This window comes from Antechinus flavipes, chromosome X, assembly GCF_016432865.1.
Source record: "Antechinus flavipes isolate AdamAnt ecotype Samford, QLD, Australia chromosome X, AdamAnt_v2, whole genome shotgun sequence".
NCBI lineage: Eukaryota > Metazoa > Chordata > Mammalia > Dasyuromorphia > Dasyuridae > Antechinus > Antechinus flavipes.
Genome location: NC_067404.1, coordinates 16803659 through 16826703, shown reverse-complemented (window position 1 = coordinate 16826703; position 23045 = coordinate 16803659). Strand labels below are relative to the sequence as shown.

Here is a 23045-nt window from a genome sequence, read left to right as displayed (position 1 = left end):
CAAAAACAAGGAACAATCATAACCTAAGAGCATTTTCTCGATAGAAGACAAGAACAAGGAGGTCGTGATCCTTAAATCTGATTCAGATTCAGAGTGTCTGATTCAGACACTCCCAAGCTAGGTCCTAGTGTTGGTGGAGAGACTATCCTTAGAGAAATCTAGCAGGTAGGCAAGTGAATAGGGAAACACCAATAAATGCTTAGGTCTGGATGCCCTGGGTCTCATCAGAAAACAGTCAGCAATAGAGTGACCCTGTTGGGCAAAGCCACTTTCTGGCTACTCTGATACTAAAGAAATGAGAGATTCTTTTAATACATAACCACCCTTAGCCGGGCACTGAAAGAGTGTTATATTCTTTCACTGAAAAGCACTTTCCTTAAGTCAGAAAACTTTAACAAGCTCCTCAGATCTGCTCTCGGACTCTGAGAATTTTCTGTCAAACTGGACTCCGCAGTAATATTTTCTCCAACTTTTCCAGTAGTACCCTATTTGTCCAATCTTTCTCCAAACAACTACAGAGCCCATTCCCACAACAAAACAGATATGTGCTTGCTCTTGTTTCTCCCTCCCAAACCAGAGAGAGCAATAGAAGGCAACACAAGCACATCAAAGATGTTTTCCTTCAGGGAAAGGGACCCACATGTGCAAAAATGTTTGTGGCAGTCCTTTTCGTAGTGGCAAGAAACTGGAAACTGAGTGGATGTCGAGCAGTTGGAGTTATGGTCTATGAATGTTATGGAATATTATTGTTCTATAAGAAATGATCAGGAGGATGATTTCATAAAGGCCTGAGCTGATGCTAAGTGAAATGAGAACCAGGAGATCATTGTACACGGCAACATCAATATTATTGGACAATCAATTCTGATGAACATGACTCTTTCCAACAATGAGATGATTGATGCCAGTTCCAATGAACTTGTGATGAAAAGAGCCACCTATATCCAGAGAGAGGACTGTGGGAACTGAGTGTGGATCACCACATAACATTCTCACTCTTTTTGGTGGTGTTCACTTGCATTTTGTTTTCTTACTCATTTTCTTTCCTTTTTGATCTGATTTTTCTTGTGCAACATGAGAATTGTATAAATATGTTTCCACATATTGGATTTAAGATATATTTTAACATGTAGAACATATATTGGATTGCTTGCCATCTAGGGGAGGAGATGGGGGGAAGGAGGGGAAAAGCTGAAACACAAGGCTAGGCAAGGGTCAATGTTGAAAAATTAACCATGAAAAGCCATTAAAAAAAAAAAAAAAGCTGTTTTCCTTTTCACGTAAGTCCAGATAGCTCTTTATACCGAGGAAAGATTCAGTTCTCTTCCAATCTAGGTACAAACAACCCCAGTTAGCTTTGTCAGCCTATTAGCTTGTTTATTTTGTCATCTCTCCCAGGCAGTAATAGCACTCAAGTGCTAGTCACTTGCAGTGAAATGGTCTTAACCACAAGGAAAAAAAAATACTAGGAAGCAACAGAGTGGTAGGATTCACCCCCCCACCCCCAGCTTATTCTTCCAAGCCTGCTGCCTGACTTCAGACATTATATTAGGATCAGGGTCTATGCACTTGGGGAAGGAATTTCTGGGCCGGTCCTGCTCCTACTTTTTGAGGAACTGAATGTTGAATTATTCTTAGATTGTCAGAGACAGCCCAGGCTGGGAACCTACGATGTTTCAGTGCTTCCAGAGAGGTTTACTCCAGGGCACAGTATGATCTCGGCCTTCTTGATCTGACCTCTGCATGCTACTGATCTGTGTTTGGGAAGGAGCATCTTGCCTCTGGCTGGGTTTCCGGTAGACTGCTGTTCAACTCAACCGTTCTCAGCCAGCAGGATAGTTCTGCTAATTCAGTGACAGAAATGAAAACTCTGCTTTGCTTTGGGATCACTGCAGGCTTCAGATTGAGCTAGAAGTTGGACTGAGACCCCACCACAGCTGCCTTCTTCTAAATTTGCTCCTTTCTCAATACAGTCCGGGGCCTGTGATTGCTGCTCACCCTGGAACGCCACTCCTAGGCAGAGGTCCCTTCCTCAGTCCTAATGAGCAATAGAGCTGCTTCCCACTTATACAAAATCAGTCATAGTAACCTTTATACCATTAACTCATTAAACATGGATTAGCCCTTAATAAGGCAAAGGCTTATTTAGAGTAGAATACATCAGGTTACTATTGACAGCCCTGGCTTTTAGCTGCCTTTTTTGGGCATTAACAGTAATCTGTTTATAAAAGTCCTTCAGTTTCCATTCCCAACTGCCTTGGAGTCTTTTATTAGCAGGATTAACTTCAGTTTATTCTAAAAACATATATACGCTAATAAGAACAGCATCTATCTTATCTATCAATCTAATGAGAAGCAGGTAGGTAGCACAGCAAATAGACCTCTGGGACTAGAGTCAGGAAGTTTGGAGTTCAAGTCTTATCTCAAACAATGTATGTACCGCAGACTAGCTGTATGACTCTTGGAACATCATTAAATCTCTCCCGGCATCAATATTTCCATCTGTAAAATGAGGATAATAAGAGCATCTACCTCGCAGGGTTGTCAGGAGGATCAAATGAGAGAACTATACAGTGCTTAGCGAACCTTAGAGAACTATATCAATGTTAGATATTATAGAATTTTGTCATTTGGTTTGAATTAACTTAGAGGATAACAAGAGAAAACGGTCCCGTTCTCCCACTTAACCGAAAGCCTTTAGGGAACCCTTTCAGGTCTGCAAGGCACTTGAAACCTCACAAGAACCCTGTGATATAGATGTGAGCTCACAAATAAGAAGACTGAGGCTGACACCAACTGGGTAATTTGACCAGGATCAAGAATCCATGAGAGAACTCGGGTCTTTCTGACTCCAAGAGCCATCTCCTAAGCCACTTAGCTGCTTCTGTCTTGGCCTAGTTTCCCAAAATTATGTGTTTGGTGGGATAATAATAATAATAGCTAGCATGTATAAAATGCTTTAAGGTTTGCAAAGCCCTTGGCAAATATCATCTAATTTTGTTCTTTTATTCTGATCTTATTATAGAGCCCAGCTTCTTAAACTGAGGTTTATGATCCCATATGGGATTGCATAACTGAATGGTTTTTTTTTTTTTGCAAAATTATGATTTATTATTATTAGTAAATATTTGATTTGGATACATATTTTATATACCTACATACACAGGGTCGTGTAAAAATTTCTCGGCAGAAAAGGGGTCACGCGTGGCAAAAGTTTAAGAAGTCTTTGTTTTGGTGAGGCAATTGAGGTTAAGCAACATACTTAGATATGAAGTGTTAAGTGTCTGAGGCCGGATTTGAGCTTAGGTCCTCCTGATTCTAAGATCATGTTACCTAGATGGTGGGTGAGGCAGCTACAATTTTTACAAGTACACTGTTGAGCTATTCAAGACAAATTTTCAACCGATATGTTTTTTATCCACGACCAAAATTCTGTACTCCAGCAACAAGAAAATTTAGTCAAAATTGTTCTGCCGGCCTAGATCGCCTTTCTCTAAATTGCCCGGCCAGCCATTAGCAAAATGGCCTTGGATTAGACGTCTGAAAAACTCCTCTGTAAAGATTTCATGTGCTTAGCAAAGACCAGAATTTGGTTATGGCCTGAATTTTTCTATTGAGCTTTTTTTTTTTTTTTTTTTTTTTTTTTTTTTTTTTTTTTTTAAAACTCTCCTGAATCCTAAGTTCCCGGAACAGCTTGGATATTCATTTACAGAAGAACCTTCACAATACTTCCAGTACTGAAATGATATCTTCAAGTCCCAGAAAAAGTAATATTCAAGCCCAATTGCAACATCCATTGATAAACGTTCCAAGGTCAGCAGCACTGAGCAAAATCCCGCTTTCATAATCTGGAATAGTTACATTTGAATACTTTAGATAGTCATTTACCAAACTAAGAGGACTCACTATTCTAGGCTTAATCTTGCTTGGATAAGCAATTACAGAATTCTGATCAAGGAGAACTTAACCTCCAAATGTTGCAAAGCAATCAAAACATTTCTATACAGCAGTTTCCAATATCATGGCTTTTAAACTTCTGCTTTCTTTTTCTAAGTTAACCCTTGAAAGAGATTCGGATAGCTGGCAAAAATGAGGACCCTGTTTAAGTGAAAAATCACTCTTCTATTTTCTTGCTTTTGGAGAAAGAGGAATTAAAATCATTCATCTGGGTTCTAGATGAAGTAATAAATGTGTCCAGAGTTGCATGTTTAGCATTTTTTACTTTTAAGAGCCCCTAATAATTTCTCATTGTCTTTAAATTGAGTTTCAGATCCATACCATGACGTTGTAAACTCTAATTTCCTTGTTAATTCTTTCCTTTTTCTATGTTGTTTTTGGGATCAATGGAGCAAAACCTTTTAAATGAACTTTAGTTCCGTTTACGGACTGAGCATCTTTCATACTGAACATAAACTCATAGGCAAGATAAGATACAAACATTCCATTTATTCATGTAACCAAAAATCCAGAGAGTATACTTATATTTAATTTATATTTATATAATATAGTATATTTAATTTAGATTAAAGGAGAAGCCTCTGAAAAATCTGTGGTCTAATCATGTTGTTCAAGAATTTCCATGTTTTATTTAACATATAATAGGACTGCTTGCCATCTTGGGGGGGGGGGAGGAGGGAGGGAGGGGAAAAAACAAAACATAAGTGATTGCAAGGGATAATGTTGTGTAAAAATGATCCTGGCATGGATTCTGTCAATACAAAGTTATTATTAAATAAAATTAAATTAAAAAAAAAAAGAATTTCCATGTTTTAATTCTCTGATGGGTGAGCTAAAATGTCAGCTTTTTCAAGGATAGAGACATTGTTCCCCAGTCTGAGGTCCCCCTAACTTTTTCCAAGGTGGACATTCAGTGTTTACTTTAGCTGCATGCCTGGGTTCCAGTGGCGATGAAGGTACTGTGGAGTGTTTAGAGCTTGGTCAGACACGATACTGAGGGTCATCCATTGCATCCCAGGTCATCTTGGTCATCTTGATCTTTGTCCTGGTACTGAACTTTGATGACTCTGGAAGAGAGAGTGAGGCTCATGACTCTATGCAACTCTGCCTCACAAATTCAATTCACCTGCAAACCAAGCCATCCCCTTGATGTGGTAGATCCTCTCCTAAAATGAAGAGGAGTTCACACTTAGTGGAGGAATTGTTCTTAAAGCTCGCTCACTGACTGACTCTCAGGAACCTAGTTTCTTTCTACCCTTAGAGCAGAGAACCTGGTCTTTTTGGGGGGCACAGAGACATCTGGAGCCTCATTTTCTCAGCTCAGTCATTCTCAGGAAAGAGGATGCTCTGGACAATTTTAGTCAAGCACTCTGAAAATGACCAGGAGCATCTACTGAGCAAGAAATTGAACACTGTGTGGCAGGAGAGGGGAGGGAGAGGAAGGATGAAGATCTTTGTGATTGTGTGGTCATTTACCCCTTTACAGTGGCGGGCCTGGTGATTTTAAGATCGATCAGTCACTCCTTTAGGACTCTCTCTCTCTAACTACAGACCAGACTGATAAACATTAAAATAAGCATAAAACTGTGAAAACAGTATGTGATATTTAACATGTATTGGTCAACCGGCCATGTACGGGAGGGGATGGGGGGAAGAAGGGGAAAAATTGGAACAAAAGATTTGGCAATTGTCAATGCTGTAAAATTACCCGTGCATATATCTTGTAAGTGAAAAGCTATTTTAAAAAAAGATAGAAAACAGTATGTGAAAACATATTCTTTTCAGCCAGCTAGGAGTCTCTGGACTGGGAACTGTGGCTAGGAACAGTTGTGCTCATAGTAATGGGCTGGGTCACTATACCCAGGAGATCTGCTGCCCAGCACAAGAAGAAGGAAAGAAAGCTTACTGGGCATCCCTGCTCATGGATTGAGATGCAACTTCCCTTGTCATCAGAGATCCCTTGCTGAATTGTCAGTATTTTGGTAGTAGCTAAAATTGGTTTAGTACCAGTGTGAATAGGGGATTTAAAGCTGCAAAAGAAGGCTTTATACTGGCTTCCCACATGTAATATCCAAGGTGGGTGGGTTACCAGTTCAGTCACAGACACATACACATACTCCTTCTAATGTATGACACACTTGGCCTTTCTCTCAAATGGGCAGATTTTGTGAGTCCAGTCAGAAGTCAGCAAGGCTGGGGCATACCTTTTCCGAAAAACTTCCGGTGAGGACTGAAAAGGGATCTCATCACTGGCCATGGATGTCTTTCAGAGAGAAGCAGTCTTAGGTCTGATGCTGACTTTTATTAAACATCACAACTCAGGTAAATGGCAATACTAAACAATGGAAGAAAAGAGATTCATATTAATATAGCACTGTGTGACTTAGGTTTGCCTGATAGAAATTATTTTATTTAATATAATATTAATCAATATTCAAACCTTTTCTACCTTAAAGAGGAAAAAAAATGTCCAAACCAACAGTCTCTCATGCCATCGCACATATCTTTCTTCCCCCAAACACTATGAAACCTTGAACAAGGAAAGAAGATAACATGTTAAAATATAGTAACATTACAAAATAATAGCTGTTCAGTTCTTTTCTGGACAATTCTTTTTCAGAGAGTTAAAGGCACAGACCTCTGGGCCTGGTGTTAGGAAGACCTGCCTCAGACACTTACATACTGTGTGACACTGGGAAAATCATTGAGCCTCTGTTTGCCTCAGTTTCCTCGAATGGCAAATAGAAATAATGATAGCGCTTGCCTCCAAGGGTTGTGAAGACAGAATTAGATAAAATTTGGGGAAAAAAAAGTATTTAGCATAATGTCTGCCACATAGAAGATGCTATTTAAATGATTATTTCTCCTTTCCTAAGGATTAAAAAGTTTCTTCTTGTGATCAATACCTTTACCTTGAATGAAAAATAAGACAACGCTGTTAGGGAAATAATGATGACAACCATTTTTAGATGGGTAGAGAGACTATGATCTTATTTGGACAAGTTTGGTTATCAATATTAATCCATTTCCCTAAGAAAGGCCTTAGCTTTTGTTCTACCTGTTTTCCTAAAGGGAAAAGTCTGAAAAGAGTTTTAGACTGGAGAAATGTTACTTAATACTTTTAGAGAAACTGCAAAGGAGGTTTTTTGTTTGTTTTTTTTAAAAATACACTTCCACAAGGCAAAAGATCCTGAGAAAGACTGGTCAGATAGAATTGAGGGTAATATCAAAACAACAACAACAAAGAAAAAAAAATCTATAAAATCAAACCTTGGAGGAAGAGAGTCAAAGAGAGGATGGCTGACAGTGTAAAAACTACAGAGAGGTCAGGAAGCATGAAGATTGAAAAAAGGCCATTAGACATGGCTGATGGAGTTATGAAATGATCCAACCATTCTGGAGAGCAATTTGGAACTATGCCCAAAGGCCTATCAAACTGTGTCTACCTTTTGATCCAACAGTGTTTCTACTGGGTCTATATCCCAAGGAAATCATAAAAGGGGGGGGGAAGGATCCACAAGTGCAAAAATGTTTGTAGGAGCTCTTTTTGTGGTAGCAAAAAACTGAAAAATGACTAGATGCCTATCAATTGGGGAAGGGATGAACAAGTTATGGTATATGAAGGTAATGGAATATTATTGTTCTATTAAAAATGATGAACAAGCTGATTTTAGAAAGGTCTGGAAAGATTTACGCGAACTGATGCTGCGCAAAACAAATAGAGCCAGGAATACATTGTGCACAGTAACAATAAGATTGTGCGATGATCCCCTATGAAAGACTTGGCTCTTCTCAGTGGTTCAGTGATCCAAGGCAATCCCAATAAACTTTGGATAAAAAATGCCTTCTGCATCCAGAGAGAGAACTATGGAGATTGAATGTAAATCAACATATGCTATGTTCACTTTTTTTCTGTTTTTTTTTTATCTTGTGGTTTTTCCCTTTTGTTCTGATTTTTCTCTCCCAACATGATTCATACAGAAATGTTTATTTTAAATGTTATTATACATGTATAACCAGAATAAAACAATTAAAAAAGGAAAAAAAAAGAAAAATATATTGCTGTATTTATAGAAAAGGAAAAATCATAATTTGAAAAAGAAAACTCAATATTAAAAATAAACTGATAAAAATAAAAAAAAAACTCATAACAAATGTGATTGGATTAAACAATCCAATAAAACAAAAAGAGAAGCAGATTGGATAAGAAAACAAAGCTCTACAATCTGTGGCTTAAAAGAAACACTTTTTAAAAAACAAAGACATACACAAAATAAAACTTAGAGAATGGAAAAAATTTACTATGCATTGAGTAGATCCAAAAAAAGTAAGAATTACAGTCATTCTATCTGATAAAACAAAGACAAACATCCAAAAAATAAAAAAGGGATAAAAATGAAACATGATGGTAAAAGGCATCACATATAACAAACCAATATCAGTAATAAACTGATAAATTCCAAATTCCTTAGCATACAAGTTCATAAAGGAAATAAATACTACCTGCACTACCAGAAGGTAGTAACACAATAGTGACAGGAGATTTTAATATCACTCTTTCAGTTTGTATAAGTTTAACAAAAAGATAAACAAAAGGGAAAATATGGAATTGAACAAATTGCTGGAGAAGCTAGGGGTGAAAGACTTATAGTATCTCCTAAATAGGACAGCAAAAGAATATATATGTTTCTCAGTACTACACAGAATTAAAAAAAAATGTCTACATATCAGGGCACAGTGATATTGCAAACAAATGTAAAAAAGCAGAAATAGTTAATGTATCCACTACAGAACATAATACAATAAAACTAGTAGTTGGTTCAGAAGCCATAAACAAAAGACATAGACCCAAGTGGAAATTTAAAAATGAAATCCTAAATAATGAGTGGTCAAAGAACAAGTCATAGAAAAAATGATTCTTTGATCCAGCACTATCACTACTAATTCTGTATTCCAAAAAGATCATAAAAGTAGGGAAAGGACACACATGTACAAAGCAGCTCTTTTTGTAGTGACAAAGAATTGCATATGAATGTAATGGATTATTATTGTTCTGTAAGAAATGATGAGCAGACTGATTTCAAAAAAGCCTGAAAAGACTTACATGAACTGATGCTGAGTGAACAGAACCAAGAGAACACTGTACATCATAACAGCAAGACTGTGCGATAATCAACTATGATGGATGAGGTACTTCTCAGCGATGTGGTGATTCAAGACAATTCCAATAGATCTGGGATGGGAAAATGCCATCGGATTCTAGAGAGAGAACAATGAAGATTGAATGCAGATCCAACATACACTTTTCACCTTTTGTTTGCTTTTTTCCTCATGATTTTTCCCTTTTGTTCTGATTTTTCTTTCACAACACGATTAATATGGAAATATGTTTAAAATGATTGTAAACCTATATCAGATTTCTTGCTACCTTGGGGAAGAGAGAGGTAAGAGAGGGAGGAGAAAAAATTGCAACTCAAAATCTTACAGAAATGAATGTTGAAAACTATTTTTACATCTAATTGGAAAAATAAAATACTACTGAAAATTTTTAAAAGAAAAATTATTATGAAGAAAATATATGATAAAATTTCAGGGATGTAGCTAAAGGACTCATAAAGGAAAAAAAAACATCTCTACAAAAAATAAAATTAAGGCCAAATAAAGGAATTTCAGAGTTCATGGAAATGGAAGTAGAACCTTTGTGGGTGAAGGCAAGTCAAGGCTATGAACATCTTTGTGTGTAGCTATAGTAGAGTATATCATGGGAAATAAGCAAATTGAGGAACCAAAAAATTTCTTTCAGAGTTGGCCTTAGCAGTCCTTAATATGATTTTTCCATAGTCTTCGGTAATTTAAGTTTGCTTTGGCCCCATGTCTGAAGAACAGGTCTCTTACATTTCATTCACTCCCAAGAGTTCTCCAATATTCTGAGTGGGTTGAGGGGGTGTCTTTTTTTCACTTGATTCATGCCCCCATTAATTGTGTTTCCCCCTTTCTAGAGCCCAGTGATTAGCATCCCACTTCCATTTAACTACTTAATACTAAGTTTTACAGAGTATTATTTACTTTAAAGGCATAGTAAAAACAAGTATACAAACATTTCCCCCAGCATCTTGGGGCTACTATCCTCCTTACACCACCTCACTCTTTAGGAAGATGATGTCTACCATCAAGCATGTTAAGATTCTCTCTGGCAGAATGGACAGATGAGAACAATTTGTCCCAATTGCTATAATTGTACTTACAGCTTGGTTGGGCACTGAAGACACTAACGTCACGCACTGCATCCTGGGCCATTGCCAGTTTTCTTGACTTTTGTCCTGTGCCACTGGACACGGATGACTCAGGAAGAGAGTAAGGCTTTGTACAACTCTGTTTCACTTAAATCCAATTCACCTGCAAGCCAAGCCATCATCCCTTGATGTCAATGGTACTCATTAAAACCAAAAGCAAATAATAACAACAATGCAGGGGTCCCACCAAGTTCAAGTCCAAAGTCCCCTTGGACTATTTATTCCCTGAACCATCAGAGCTTTCCATCTGGCAGACAGCTGAGTCAAAAAGTATGCTATTGGAACTCTAGATTTGGGTAAGTCTACAATTGTACTGCTCAAACCCAAGCTCAACTCAAGAACTTTCAGACTTCAGACTAGGAAGGGAGAAGTCAGATTTTTGCTTGGATCACACTATTTTGGGAGCAATGAAAGGCTGCAGGTCCATAACCTGAGCTGTTCCTTATATTTTGAAATAACCAAACATTCCATTTCTTTGTTATTTTATAATTTTCCAATTACATATAAAATTTAAAAAAGATTTTTGGAAAATTTTAAGTTTGAAATTTTCTCCCTATGTTCATTCCCTCCTCCCTTCTAGAGAATGCAAGCAATTTGATATAGGTTATATATGTGCAATCATGTAAAACACTTCCATATTAGTCATGTTGAGAAAGAAAACATCAAATCTCCCTTTCTCACGCCCCAAAGAAACAAGAAAAAAAATTTTTTTAAATGCTCAGTCTTCATTCAGACTCCATCAGTTTTTTTTTTCTCTAGAAGTGAATAGCATTTTTCATAATGAGTCATTTGGAATTGTCTTAGAACATTGTATTGCTGAGAATAACTAATGCATTCATAGTTGATTACAGCAGAATTTTCCTGTTACTGAGTACAATGTCCTCCCATTCACTTCACTTGGTATATGTCTTTTAAAAGTATTTAATATTTTATTTCTCCACAATTACATGGAAAAATCAATTTTCAACATTCATTTTCAAATCATGTTCCAGGGGGTGGCTCCAATATGGCAGAATAAAACCAGTAAGCTGCTCAAGGTCTTTTAGTTTCTCTCAAAAACCACATGAAACCAAGCCTCTGAACAGAGTCTGGAATGACAGCTCACAGAGAAAGAGAGAATGAAACAAGTTTTCAGTTTAAGATAGGTTGGAAGCACTTCAGCAAAGGTCAGTCTCATGTAAATCAACACATGCTACTATATTCACTTTTTTCCCCCTTTTTCTTCTATTTTTCCCCCTCTTGTGGTTTTTCCCTTTTGTTCTGATTTTTCTCTCTCAACATGATTCATAAGGAAATATGTAAAAAAATGTACATGTATAGCCAAAAAATAACATATAATATTACATATAACCGGGGAAAAAAGAAAGGTCCGTTTCACTAGGGTGAAAAGGGATGCAAAGCTCAGAAAGTATCTGGGAAAGCCAGTTGGAAGGTTTCAAAGACAGCAGATCAGCAACTGAGACTGTTGATACTGACTCAATAGATTAGTAGCAAAGCAAACCAGTGGAGCACCCTTTTGGCTCAGGACAAAAGGGAAATTACCAGCCTAGGAAATCAGGTGACAACAGGCAGAACTAGGTCAGGCTACCCCCAAGTTCAGTGATTAAGTCACTAAACACAAGGGGCCCCTGTGTTCAAAGCTGCACAAGAAGCTTGGGACAAAGCCTCCTGTTCCCCTAGGAGCAGAGCTCAACCTTAAAAGTCACAAAATAGGTAAAAAAAGAAAGAAAATGAGCAAGAATCAAAAAAGAACCTTGAACACAGAAAGCTAGAATGGTGACAGGGAACTCGAATGAGAAGAGAACAAAATGCCTACATGCAAAATCTTAAAGTGGGATATGAATTAGTCTCAAGCTCAAAACGCCTTGTTCATAAGAGTTCATAAAGGATTTTAAAAGTCAAATAAAAAGAGGTAGAACAAAAAGTGGGAAAAGAAACAAGAGGTACACAAGAGAGTCAACAGCTTAGAAAAGGAAGGACAAAAATTGACTGAAGAAACCAATTCCTTAAAAAATCCAATTGGCCAAATGCAAACAAATATTCACTCTAGGGAAAAAAAAACCTTTTAAAAGTGGGATTAATCAAATGGAAAAAGAGATACAAAAGCTAACTGAAGAAAATCATACATTAAAAACTAAAGCTGGAAAAAAAAAACTAAAGCTGGGCAAATGGAAGTTAATAACTCTACGAGACATTAAGAATCAGTCAAACTAAAAAGAATGAAAAAAATAGAAGAAAATGTAAAATACCTCACTGGAAAACAGATCCAGCAGAGACAAATTAAAAATTACTGAACTACCTAAAAGCCACAACAACAACAACAAAGAACCTGGACAACATTCTTCTTCGTCTTTTTTTTTTTTTAAATTATAACTTTTTATTGATAGAACCCATGCCTGGGTAATTTTTTTACAGCATTATCCCTTGCACTCGTTTCTGTTCCGACTTTTTCCCTCCCTCCCTCCACCCCCTCCCCTAGATGGCAAGCAGTTCTATACATATTAAATATGTCACAGTATGTCCCAGATACATTATATGTGTGCAGAACCGAACAGTTCTCTTGTTGCACAGGAAAAATTGGATTCAGAAGGTAAAAATAGCCCAGGAAGAAAAACAAAAATGCAAACAGTTCATTTCCTAGTGTTCTTTCTTTGGGTGTAGCTGCTTCTGTCCATCCTTGATCAATTGAAACTGAGTTAGATCTCTTTGTCGAAGAAATCCACTTCCATCAGAATACATCCTCATACAGTATCGTTGTTGAGGTATAGAATGATCTCCTGGTTCTGCTCATTTCATTCAGTATCAGTTCATGTAAGTCTCTCCAAGCCTCTCTATATTCATACTGCTGGTCATTTCTTACAGAGCAATAATATTCCATAACGTTCATATACCACAATTTACCCAACCATTCTCCAATTGATGGGCATCCATTCATTTTCCAGTTTCTAGCCACTACAAACAGGGCTGCCACAAACATTTTTGTACATACAGGTCCCTTTCCCTTCTTTAGTATCTCTTTGGGGTATAAGCTCAGTAGTAGTGCTGCTGGATCAAAGGGTATGCACAGTTTGATAACTTTTTATCAGAATTTTCCTGTTACTGAGTACAATGTCCCCCTGTTCACTTCACTTGGTATATGTCTTTTTAAAGTATTTAATATTTTATTTCTCGACAATTACATGGAAAAATCAATTTTGGGCATAATTCCAGATTGCTCTCCAAAATGGTTGGATTCATTCACAACTCCAACAATGCATCAATTGGACAACATTCTTCAAGAAATCATTAAAGAAAACTCTTCAGGGCAAACCTTAGAGGGCAAAATAGTCATTGAAAGAATCCATTGATCACTTCCTGAAAGAGATCCCACAAGGAAAACTCCTAAGAAATATTGTTGCAAAACTCCAGAACTATAAAGTTAAGGAAAAAATACTATAAGTTGCAGACAAAAGCAATTCAAGAATTGAGAAGCCAGTTAGGATTACCCAGGATTTGGTAGCTTCTACACAAGAAAGACTATGTTTTAGAAAGCAAAGGATCTGGGATTAAAACCAAGAATCAACTACCCAGTGAGACTGAGCATAATCTTTTGGGGGAGGAGATAGAGCTAAAATGAACTAAGAGATTTTCAATCATTTCTATTTAAAAAAACCAGAAATGAACAGAAAATTTAATCTATAAATACAAGATTCACAAGAAGTATAAAAAAGGTAAACAGGAAAGAAAAAAAAAACAGTATTTAAAGATTAAATTCTTTATATCCCTAAATGGGAAGATGATACTTGTAACTTTTAAGAACAATATCTTTTATTAGAGTATTTAGAGAATGTTATAAATATAAGTTGACTTTGATATGATATTTTTTCTAAAAAGACATTAAAGGATGGAAAAAGGATTGTACTGGGAAAAGGTAAAATGGGGTAAATTAGATCACATAAATAGGCATAAAAATACATATTACAATAAAGGTAAAAAAAAAAAAGGGAAAGGGATGAATACTGTCTGACGCTTAATCTCATCAATTTTGGCTTGAAGAGGGAATAACATAGTTGGTTATAGAAATCTATCTTACCCTACAGGGAAGTAGGAGAATGGGGGGAGAAAAGGAGGGTCTAGATAGAAGGGAAAGCAAAAACAGTAGGAGAAAAGAGTAAGAGACAGGAAGAGAGGTGTTACAAGGGAGGGCAGTTTAAGGGAGGGAGTGGTAAGAAACAAAACATTGGTGAGAAGAGACAGGGTGAAGGAGAAAAAAAAAAGGATATATAAGGGAGAAAATAGGATGCAGAGAAATAAACAGCTAGTAATCATAACTGAATGTGAATGGGATGAATTCTCTCATGAAATGGAAGCAGATAGCAGAGTAGATTAAAAACCAGAATCCTACAATATGGTGTTTACAAGAAACACATACAAAATAGATATACACATAAAATAAAGGAGTGGAATAAAATATATTATGTTTCAAATGAAGGAAAAAAAAGCAGGACTAGTTCTGAGCTCATACAAAGCAAAAGCATAAATAGATGTAATTAAAAGACATAAGGAAGGAAACTACATCTCGTTAAAGGGTACCATAGACAATGAAGTTATATGAATATACAGGAAGTGGTACAGCTTTCAAATTCTTAGAAAAGAAGTTAAGTGCAATGAGTTGAACCAAATCAGTTCCAAAAGAGCAGTAATGAATTGAACCAGCTACACCCAGGGAAAGAACTCTGGGAAATGACTATGAACCACCACATAGAATTCCCAATCCCTCTATTTTTGTTCGCCTGCATTTTTGATTTCTTTCACAGGCTAATTGTACACTACTTCAAAGTCTGATTCTTTTTGTACAGCCAAATAACTGTATGGACATGTATACTTATATTGTATTTAATTTATACTCTAATATATTTAACACGTATTGGTCAACCTGTCATCGGAGGGAGGGGATGAGGGGAAGGAGGGGAAAAGTTGGAACAAAAGGTTTGGCAACTGTCAATGCTGAAAAATTACCCATGCATATATCTTGTAAATAAAAAGCTATAATTAAAAAAAACCTACAACTGACATTTTTAAAAAAAGAAAAGAAGTTAAGTGTTATAGGAAGAAATATATAGCAAAACTATACTAGTAGGGGACCTCAACCTCCTCCTCTCAGAATTAGATAAATCTAGTCACAAAATAAACAAGAAAGAAGTTATATAGGTTAATAGAATCTTAGGAAATTTAGATACTATAGTCTTCTGGAGAAAATTGAATGGAAAGAAAAAAATATAACTTTTCTCAATGATACCTAGCACTTACACAAAAATTGAGCATGTATTAGGGAATAAAAAACTCACAATCAAATGCAGAAAGGCAGAAATAATAAATACATCCTTTTCAGATTACAATGCAATAAAAATTACATGCAATAAAGGGCAAGAAAAAGACTAAAAAGTAATTGGAAATAAAACAATCTGTTCCTAAAGAAAAGAATAAGTGGGTCAAACAATAAATCATAGAATCAATAATTTCATCTTAGAGAATGACAATGATGAGACTACATATGGGATGTAGTCAAAGCAATTCTTTGGGGAAATTTTATATTTCTAGATGCCTACATGAATAAAAAAGAGAAAAAAGAAAAAATTCTAGCCACAAGCACTGGATAAGGAGTAAGGCTTTGTTCTGGTTGTGCTGGGAGGTTCATCCACTCTATCACACTGTCTCCTTGATGAAGGACTGCTGTGGGTGCCTCTTTTGTAGCAAAAACTGATATTTCCAAGGGTTTTTGAGTGACTCTTTCAACCACATTGGATAAAGTCAGTTCAACTTCTCTCAAAGCCTCTTGAGCTTCTTTTGTAAGCTGAAGTGGTGAATTTAAAGCACTATCTCTCCTGAAAATGTCAATAATGGTTGTAATTGATAGGTAGTTAAGCCTAACACTGGACACATTCATCGGCTATCTCCTATCAATTTCTGAAAGTCATTTAAAGTGTTCAATATCTCTGTTCTTAAAGAAAGCTTTTGTACTGTAAGCACCTTAGGATAAACTTCATATCCTAATTATTGAAAAGGAGCGTGCCTTTGAATTTTTTCTGGAGCTGTATGCAATTTGTAGTTCCTTACTGTTTCTATTCAAGATATCATCCATTCATGATTTCAAGATATCATAAACATAACTTTTAGAAATGCTTTTTAAAAATTATTATAGCTTTTTATTGACAGACCATATGCATATGTAATTTTTCAACATTGTCCCTTGTACTCAGTTTTGTTCCAACTTTTCCTCTCCCTCTTTCCACCCTCTCCCCTAGATGGCAAGCAGTCTCATACATGTTAAACATGTTAAAGTATATCTTAAATATAATATATATGTACAGATCTGTACAGTTCTCTTATTGCACAAGAAAAACTGGATTTAGAAGGAAAAAATAACCTGGGAAGAAAAATAAAAATGCAAATAGTCCACATTCATTTCCCAGTGTTCTTTCTCTGGGTGTAGCTGATTCTGTCCATTATTGATCAATTAAAACTGAACTGGATCTTCTCATTGTTGAAGATAACCAGTTTCATTAGAATATTGGAGATAATAAACCACTAGCCTGTGTTATATTGCTGTGTGCTTTTGTAAATTATGTATAATGCCTCCCATATTGATGGATTTATGTATACCATGTATATCTGTTACAAAGTTCTGGCCCATATTGATGGATTTATGTGTACCCCCTCAGAAACCCCCTATGTTTTAAAACAAAAGAAAGGGAGAGATGTTGGAATCCTTACTAACTGTTAACTAATTAGAGTTGATCTAATCTTACAAGAAGATGTTTTGGACAGAACCTGAAACAAGGTACTAAGTAGAACTAATTAATACAAGGCTTGTGTTCACACCTTTACTCATTGGAGTTCAATGAGTTCATACCTCCCTTGAAGCTCTTTGGGCCAGAGAGCACTATGGGAGAAAACCCATAATCCCTCTCTCTGGAAGGAGCATAAATAGGCCAATGGGCCAGTCGAAGAAGTTCTTCAGAGGAAGACGCTACAAGTCGAGATTTCACCGGAATGACATGAAGACTGGAGCTGGCTGGAGGCTGAAGAAAGCAGAGGCAGAGGCTGAAGGACCAGACCTTTGGATTTAAAGACATTTGGAGAGAGCTCTTGGAACCAAGCAGAGAGATAGGCCTCTAAGCTAACCGGGCTAATATAGCCCAATATGGAGATAATAAAAGATCTGAACTTTTATCACCTGGCTGCGTTTTGAGAAGAAAAAGCTCACCACATTTTGGCGTCCGAACAGGGACAAACAAAATCCTGATTCCAGGGAAGGCACCCAGAGAGAACTTTTATAATATTTTATAGAAGAACAAGAACCCCACATTTGAACTCCAACAATACAGTATTGTTGTTGAAGTGTATAATGATCTCCTGGTTCTGCTCATTTCACTTAGCATTAGTTCATGTATGTCTCTCCAGGCCTTTCTGTATTCATCCTGCTGGTCAGGAAATGCTTTTCTTACTGGAGTAAGAGCAGCAGTAATATACATTTGACACATAGTAGGGCTATTTTCATTCCCTGTGGCAAAACTGTCCATTCATATCTTTTATAAGGCTCAGCTAAATTAATGCTAAAAAAATGCTAAAAAGGCAAATCTTTATTATTTTTTTTTAATTTTATAGCTTTTTACTTACAAATATATGCATAGGTAAATTTTCAGCAGTGACAGTTACAAATACTTTTGTTCCAACTTGTTCCCTTCTTCCCCCTACCCTTTCCCCCAGATGGCAGGTTGACCAATACATGTTAAATATGTTAAAGTATAAGTTAAGTACTATATATAATGTTTACACACACACACACACACACACACACACACACACACACACATCCATGTCCAAACAGTTATTTTGCTGTGTAAAAAGATTCGGACTTTGAAATAGTGTACAATTAGCCTGTGAAGGAAATCAAAAATGCAGGCGGACAAAAATAGAGGGATTGGGAATTCTATGTAATGGTTCCTAGTCATCTCCCAGAGTTCTTTCCCTGGGTGTAGCTGGTTCAGTTCATTACTGCTCTATTGGAACTGATTTGGTTCATCTCATTGTTGAAGACGGCCACGTCCATCAGAATTGATCATCATATAGTATTGTTGTTGAAGTAAATAATGATCTTCTGGTCCTGCTCATTTCACTCAGCATCAGTTCATGTAAGTCTCTCCAGAAGGCAAATCTTTTCATATCTTCCTTAACCAGAAGGATAGAATAGAAACAATCCTTAATGTCTATAACCCAAAGAGGCCATTTCTAGGCAACTGAGTAGGAGATGGAAGTCCAGGCTGAAGAGTTCCCATAGTTTCCATCTGTTCATTTACTTTTCTCAAATCAGTCAACAACCTCCATTTTCCAGATTTCTTTTTTTCAACAACCTCCATTTTCCAGATTTCTTTTTTTCACAATAAATACAGGGGAATTTCAAGGACTTAGAGAAGGTTGTAAGTATCCTTGGTCAAGTTGCTTTTGTACTATATCTAATAAGGTCTGGATTTTCTCCCTAGCTAAAGGCCACTGTTCTACCCATACAGGTGTATCAGTTTTCCATTGAATAGGAACAGGTGAGAGTGTTGGCAGGCCTTCAACAGTAGCCCTGCCTACAAAGCCAAAGTACTCAATTGTAATCCTAACTGTTATAAGATGTCTCTTCCCCATAAATTGATGGGGATTTTTTCTACTACAAAAGGAGTAAAAACTCCTATTTCACCTTCGAATATCCATCTCAAAGGGTAGCACTAACTTTAGCTGCTATTGATCCTCCTATGCCAGACATACAAGTGTCTTCCTTAATCTTTGGCCAATGACTGGACCAGCTGGCACCTCTAATGACTGTACAATCTGCACCTGTGTGTACCAACCCTTTTAATGGTATGCCATTTACATCAGGGGTCCTCAAACTTTTAAAATAGGGGGCCAGTTCACTGTCGCTCAGACTGTTGGAGGGCTGGACTATAGTAAAAACAAAAACTTTGTTTTGTGGGCCTTTAAATAAAGAAACTTCATAGCCCTGGGTGAGGGGGATAATCGTCCTCAGCTGCCACATCTGGCTCGTGGACCGTAGTTTGAGGACCCCTGACATAGATGGTGAGCATAGGTCAGTCAGCTATACAGCTACTGTCCAGAATATTCTTGGATTTTGTTGCTGGGAGTCAGAATCTGAGTGACTATCATCAGATTGCTTATTAGGAGTCTGTATCAGTAAACCTGATGCTACTACTTCTCCTGGGTGATAAGTCACACATTGTCTAGTGGTATTAGTGACTGGGATATTATCTACACATTCTCCAGTTTCTCACAGCAGTATATGGATGAACACTGTTTTATAAGTATTCTCAGGAGGTGCAATGGTCAAACCTACTGTGCCTGGAGGCAAAGGATCTATAAGCCAGACAGAGAGAGATTTCACTTCTCCAGGGGATATCTCTCAGTAATCCAGCTGCATACAACTCTATTCTCCCTAACTGTAATCCCTTTCCCCCATCAGGTTCCTTCTTGGCTGATTGATCATGTCAGAGTACTGAACTTCTAAAGACTCTCTGGGTGTAACATCAGCTGCCACTATGCTCCAAGTGTTTTTTGCCTGGGATCCTGGAGCCGAGCCCCGTTTCCCATTTCTCTGAGTCAATCTACATTCTGATGTCCAATGGAAGCCTCTGTTGCATTTTGGACATGGGGTTTTGGATCTTGTTCTTCCACCTTGTCTTCTATGCCAACATTGAGCTTTGTGACTAGTTTAGCCCTTATCAAAGTTTCCTGCTTGTCTATTTTTGTGTTCACCCTATTTCCGGGTCACAGATACTTTCCACTGAACTCACAATCGTGTTAGTCAAACTGCTGAGTGTAAATACTTATGCCCCATGTTTGGCATTTGTAATCCTAACTGTTGTAAGATGTCTCTTCCCCATAAATTGATGGGGATTTTTTTCTACTACAAAAGGAGTAAAAACTCCTATTTAACCTTCAAATATCCATCTCAAAGGGGTAGCACTAACTTTAGCTGCTATTGATCCTCCTATGCCAGACATACAGGTGTCTTCCTTAATCTTTGGCCAATGACTGGACTAGCTTTCTGGAGGTCCTTTGGACAGGCCTTGGTCTCAGCAGGACAGACACCAAAACAATGGTCAAGAATGTAGTCTAGATTCTTTATTCTGGCCCAATCTTGATCTTAGTGCAAGAGGCAGGAGAGCCACGATGAGGATGGTAAAAGACAGAATGTCTTCCAGTCCTTCTTAGTCCTTATATACCCTATTGTAATTACACCATAACAGCACACTGATTATGTGTGAATTAGAGAACCATCATCTCATCAATTCCACTGAGTTAACACTTTTTTTCAAGTATACTACTCCAGAGTTCCAGCCCTCTACACCAGATGGCTTCACAGGTAAATTCTACCAAATATTTAAAGAACTATGAATTAAAGTATTACATAAATCATTTGGAAAAATAGGTAAAGAAGTAGTCCTGCCAAATTCATTTTATGACACAAATATGGTGCTGATGCCTAATCTAGAAGAACCAAAACAGAGAAAGAAAATTACAGATCAATCTCCCTAATGAATGTTGATGCAAAAATTTTAAATAAAATATTAGCAGAGAGGTTACAATAACTTATCAACAGGATAATACACTATGACCAAGTAGGATTTATACCAGGAATTCAGGGCTGGTTTAATATCAGGAAAATTATTGGCATAATTGACCATATCAATAACAAAACTAACATAAATCATATGATAATCTCAATAAATGCAGAAAAAGCTTTAGTCAAAATACAGCACCCATTCCTATTAAAAACATTAGAAAGCACAGAAATAAATGAAGTTCTTCTTAAAATGTTAAGTAGCATCTATCTAAAACCATCAGAAAGCATTATATGTAATGAGGAAAAATTAGAAGCATTCCCAATAAGATCAAAGATGAAACAAGGATACTTGTTAACATTACCATTATTCAATATTGTACTAGCTTTACCATTCTGGAGAGCAATTTGGAACTATGCCCAAAGGGTTATCAAACTGTGCATATCCTTTGACCCAGCAGTATTTCTACTGGGCTTATATTCCAAAGAGATCGTAAAGGAGCGAAAGGGACCTGTATGTACAAAAATGTTTGTGGCAGCCCTGTTTGTAGTGGCCAGAAACTAGAAACTGAGTGGAGCCCATCAGTTGGAGAATGGCTGAATAAATTATGGTATATGAATGTTATAGAATATTATTGTTCTGTAAGAAACAACCAGCAGGATGATGTCAGAGAGGCCTGGAGAGACCTACATGAACTGATGCTGAGTGAAATGAACAGAATCAAGAGATCATTGTACATGGCAACAACAAGATTATATGATGATCAATTCTGATGGACGTGGCTCTCTCCAACAATGAGATGATTCAGATCAGTTCCAATAATCTTATAAAGAAAGCCATCTACACCCAGAGAGAGGACCGTGGGAACTGAGTGTGGACTACAACATAGCATTTTCACTCTTTCTGTTGTTGTTTGCTTGCATTTTGTTTTCTTTCTTTCTTTGTTCTTAATCTAATTTTTCTTGTGTATCAAGATAACTATATAAATATGCATACATATATTGGATTTAATATATATTTTAACGTATTTAACATGTATTAGATTACCTGTCATCTATGGGAGGGGGGAGGGGGAAGGAGGGGAAAATTTGGAACTTAAGGTTTTGCAAAAGTCAATGTTGAAAAATTACCCATACAGATGTTTTGGAAATAAAAAAGCTTTAATAAAAAAAAATATAACCCTAAAAAATAAAAATAAAAGTAAACATAAAAAAGAAATGTTGGCTTTAGCAATAACAAAAGAAAAAGAAGTTGAAGGAGTTAACAAAAGTCAAATTTATGACCAACAAGAAATGAGAAAATAAAACTATCACTCTTTGCAGATGATTTGATGGTATACATAGAGAATCCTAGAGAATCAACTAAAAATCTATTTTAAACAGTTTAACAAACAGTTTAACAAAGTTGCAAGATATAAAATAAATCCACATAAATCATCAGCATTTCTGTTACCAAAAAAGCCCAATTTCAAGAGATAGAGAAAGTCCATTTAAAGTAACTGTAGATAAAATATTTGGATGTCTATCTGTCAAGACAAACCCAGGAATTATATGAATACAATTATGAAACACTTTTCAGTGTTTCTAAACAAAATCAGATCTAAACAACTGAAAAAATATCAATTGTTCATGGGTAAGTTAAATTAATATAATAAAAATGACAATTCTGCCTAAATTAGTTTATTTATTTGGTGCCACACCAATCAAACTGCCAAAAAGTTTTTTTATAGAACTAGAAAATATAAGAAAATTCATCTGATAAAAAAGGTCAAGAATATCAAGGGAATTAATTGGAAAAAATGCACAGGACAGTTGACTAGCAATACTAGATCTAAAACTCTATTATAAAGCAACAGTCTTTGAAACCATCTGGTACTGTCTGAGAAATAGAGTGGTGGATCAAAGGAATAGGTTAGGTACAAAAAACAGTAATCAATGATCATCATAATCTACCAAAAAATTCCATTTTCTGAGATAAGAACTCACTCTTTGATAAAAATTACTGGGAACACTGTAAAATAGTATGTCAGAAACTAACCATAGATTAACATCTCATACCCTCTACCAACATGAAGTTAAACTGGGTAATGATTTAGGCATAAAAGGTGATAATTTAAGAAAATTAGGAGAGGAAGGGATAGTTTAACTGCCAGATCTTTGGAGAAGGGAGGAATTAATAATCAACAAAAAAT

General features: G+C 36.5%; 1 long non-coding RNA gene across 1 annotated transcript; it reads right to left on the bottom strand.

Annotated features, from left to right (window-relative positions):
- Positions 1–3649: 3649 nt before the first annotated feature.
- On the bottom strand, positions 3650–10605 carry LOC127542703 (uncharacterized). The gene is made up of 5 exons (XR_007948790.1): positions 10203–10605; positions 9062–9216; positions 6407–6487; positions 6162–6292; positions 3650–5024 (listed from the first exon to the last, which is right to left on the bottom strand). It is a non-coding gene; the product is annotated as an uncharacterized LOC127542703 (long non-coding RNA).
- Positions 10606–23045: the final 12440 nt, after the last annotated feature.